Source organism: Opisthorchis viverrini (assembly GCF_000715545.1).
Source record: "Opisthorchis viverrini unplaced genomic scaffold opera_v5_422, whole genome shotgun sequence".
Classification (NCBI taxonomy): Eukaryota; Metazoa; Platyhelminthes; class Trematoda; order Opisthorchiida; family Opisthorchiidae; genus Opisthorchis; species Opisthorchis viverrini.
The window spans coordinates 310,163-314,309 of record NW_008752076.1 but is presented as its reverse complement, the minus strand read 5'-3'; positions in this window follow the sequence as shown (position 1 = coordinate 314,309).

The window sequence follows — 4,147 nt, the reverse complement described above, 5'->3', positions numbered from 1 at the left end:
TCAAGTGAACTGTTTAAAATATGTGGATAACACTGATGAATGCTGTTCCATGTTGACGAACGGTTGGGTTAATCAATGTGTAATCAAGTACTGTGTGATGTCGGCCAATTTCGCAAGTCACAGTGTCCTTGTCTGCATTCACATTTTCAACGTGTAAATCCGTGGGAAGTGTACATTTCTTCCAACGTATCTTCGCCATTTTAAAGAACAACTAGAGCTGAAATACGGCTGCTTACGTACATTCTGTCCACCAGACGTGAAGCTTTCCGAAGCTTTGATTAATATTCACATGGCCGGTTCCCGTTCAACTGAATGTAAAGGACTAAACAGTTTGTCTTAGTTCAGAAAGGAAAATACTTGTTGTAGAAATATGCTGCCCATAGTTAGTAGTATGAGAAGATCTGAGAATTTTCAATGGGGCTTTCGTCTTGTAGATGAAGCCATTCTTTGCGGAAAATCCGAAAATCGATGTATAGCTGTTTCATCCTTATTCGGAATCATCAGTCATTCATTGCTGAATACCTAAGTCTTCAGACTGATAGCAAGGATGTCGTAACTTTGAGATTCCCAAAACCTTCATCATTTGCGCATTGATGATGTTTCATTCCTAATAAGAATGAAACAGCTGCAAATTAGCTCTCAGCTTTTCGGCACAGACAAACTTCATTTGCGGGACAAAATCTCCATTATTTTTTCTGTACATTGTAGGAATACTTGCCATTTTCTGGGCTGGAATTGTTGCTATAATTTCCTTACTGTCGTATATTAAATTCAGGGGTCCATGATGTGATATCGCTTCCTGGGATTTTGAATCTCATCACACTTTTATCCCCAGCGTAGCGTGTATTGGTAACTAATTCAGGCTTGTTCACTCTTCGAATGATGAGTGGACAAACAATCAACCCACATTGTGTGCATATCTGACTTGAGTTAGCGTGTTCTTAAAGACTTTTTCTTCTCGAATATCTTTTAAAATTTACGAATCAGTGTGCCTGTATTCGCCGTAGATGTCACTGTTAGACCCCTACACTTCAACTGGTTCCAGCTAGCAGTAGCAGCTGGGGTTCTTTGCATTGTTTTCATTGACAAACACTGTAGGGAGACCAAAGCGACCGCATACTCGGTTCATCGTAACTTTCAAGAAATTAAATGTAGGCATTTGCGATTAAGGATTAAGTGATTTATGCGCGAACCCTAGGGCGCAGCTGGACAGTCGTTAATCGTAGACTTGAAAGCAAATTTTCAGTTGTGCAACGGGGAATTTCATTGAAAAATGTTGCAGCTGGACAGTCGTTAATCGTGTGCAACGGGGAATTTCATTGAAAAATGTGTCCACTACTAGAATCTGCTTTGGTTAGGCCATGTTTTGCGTATACCGAACGATCGTTTGCCGAAGAGAGTACCGTTTTCCGTATCCAGTTCAGAGTGGCGAAGCAGACAAGTGACGAACACTTGAACTTTGACATCTTGCTGATGACATCGCCAATGAACTTATACGCGCGTTATGATGTTTGATCACTGACGTGTGCCCAACGCTGGAATTCCGCCAATTCAGATAAATCTTGTTGGATAGGGATCCGGCAGTTGCATTATGTATTCACTTTAGGTGCTGGTAAGAGTCACCGGCATTCGCTGGCAATGTCTGACTCTGGCCCTTGGAATATGAGGCCAATTCACTACCCGTTACCTTATCAGTAAACGTCATTCGAAGTCAGATAGACTACAAGACAGTCCATTGTGGCCTGAAATTCACCTAGCACTGAGGCTAGCGAGTCTATGCATACTCAGAGAGCTCACTGACTAAGTGCGATCAACTCAGTCATCCAAAATGCCGAAATTTTTGGCTACAGCTTTTCACTGGAATTTAGTACAAAATACACAGGCTACATACTACTACTACTACATACTACAACCTTCATAACATGATATTAACATAAATAAATGTTAAGTCCAAACATCTGTGTTGTACACGAAGTTACCACTAACAGCATGACTAACTACCATATACCATTCATCTCTCGTGGCTACATATGGACCCTGCATGGTCTCAGTAATGTCTGATGTCCAAAAATTAGACTTTTGACCCCGCAGTGGGGCAAGGGTCGGGTGAATAACTATTGATCATAGAACCCGCACGGAGCCAAAGTTAGCGGAAACAGTTCGAATCAAATCGCTGTCCACTGATTGGTATTTGACTGGCTACTTTGCAATTCAGTTTTGACCTGGTGAAAGTTGAATTTTTTTCACTTAGCTAAGGTTCAGTTGAGCTCCACATCACCATCAGCTCAGTTCGTCAATATTTAGCTCCTTCGCATTTCGAGTATGTCCACTATTTAGATAAGGCTTACTTTGTATGACTACCAGATATAATGCGTTTATTTTATTGGGGTTAGCGAGGAAGTCGCAATAAACACATTATCTGCACGTTCCGCATTCTTAATTGTGGTTCGTCGGATAAAATTCCCATTCTATGATTATGTAAATGGTGTGTACACAAATGGACATTAACATATGGCGCAAGGCAGGTACACAGGACCGAAATCAATCGCTTTTTAGTGCTAGTACAGGGCTACCGCACACAAACTTGGGCAATCATCAATTCATTATTCACTGCACCACTGGATTGGTAGCGAATGTCCCTCCAGTCATCGACGAAATGCCATTGCTCCGAAATTTTCAGGAGTAAGACGCTTTAGGAAGTGCAAAATGCGAAGCGCTCGTTGAAACCAAAGGTATATTCTAACAATCCATGGCAGAAAATTCATCAGGTAAAAAGGAAACTCAATGAAACAGTGCCTGGATGAACAGTGGGGTTGGGTCGGAGGCAGTAAATACTCTTATTTCTTCTTTATAACACAGGCAAAAATGAACAGACAGAAAGCCAGTCAACTTATAAAGGAGACGAGTTATCCAGGAGTATTTATCTGTATTCAGTATGTGAAGATCACGAACCTCAGATCCACAATGATATAAAATTCGCTGAAAGCGGAATGACCTGCAGACATTTGTGTTGGCAAAGATTAGCTACGAGATACCATGGTCACTGGCTGGCATTTTGCAAACATTTCACATCTGATAAGTAGCACGTATTGTTTATAAGGTGTCTGAGTCAAAAATAGCTTTGAGGGTAGTGTCAATTAATCGGTAGTGCTTCGTGCCAGTAAAGTGCCAATTGTAGAATCCAGACAGCTGTTGGATTGGAATATTATAATGTTCTACGCAGGCTCGAAGTTATCAATGGATTTCAGTGGATAAGTCCGCGTTGTTGGTGTCGTGTAGTTAGAATCATCAAAAAGGACGGTTAAGACGACATGATTGACATAAACAGTAGGATGATGAAAACCAGTAAATAGGATAATGCCTATTATAAGTCTACCTTTAAAAAGGTGAGTACGGTTCAGTAGATTCGCATGCTAAGGGAAACCTTCAAGTTAAGGAAATTGTACCTCTGGATATATTGTTAACTTTTTACGAGAATTAGGATCACCAGGTAGAGCTCGACAAGCGACATGAAATAGAGTCTCAAGAGGCATAAAAATTTCGTTCAAAGCGGCACCACGTCCTAAACGTTTACCTCATTATGAATCCACTTGTTTGTTTGTGTGCCTACAAGTCAGGGTCGATATTCTGTTGATTGTTCGAGGCCTGTGCTGTCCTCCTTGGAGTTGAAGAAGAATCGGCAACGGAATAAAGCTAGCCAGTAGGCTTCCAGTCACTGAGATAGGAAAGAACGGTTGTATTGATACGATTAATCATTGGGATTACAAATGGAGACAGTCATATGTCCGCGAAGCTATTGGAATGCAAAGAAGTTTTTGATCAAGTTCGAACGTTACGGTAAAGGAATATAGTCATGATTTCGCACAACACTTCATAAGCTACACAGAAACCCGAAATGCATTGGGGTAAATGAATACAACAAGCAGGGGACTTACAATTAACTCCTCCACGCCTATCTCAGAAATATATTAATTACTAAGAAAGCCGGTGGAATTTCAGAAATATTAGTCACCTCATCAGCAATGGGTACTTCTTCCGACAAAGTACACTGATCCCTGGGTTGGTTTACGCACTGCTGTCCAACTGTATGTGCAGTGACCTACGAGGTGAACAAGTACGAACTTCGAATAATACCGAAGTCAAAGTG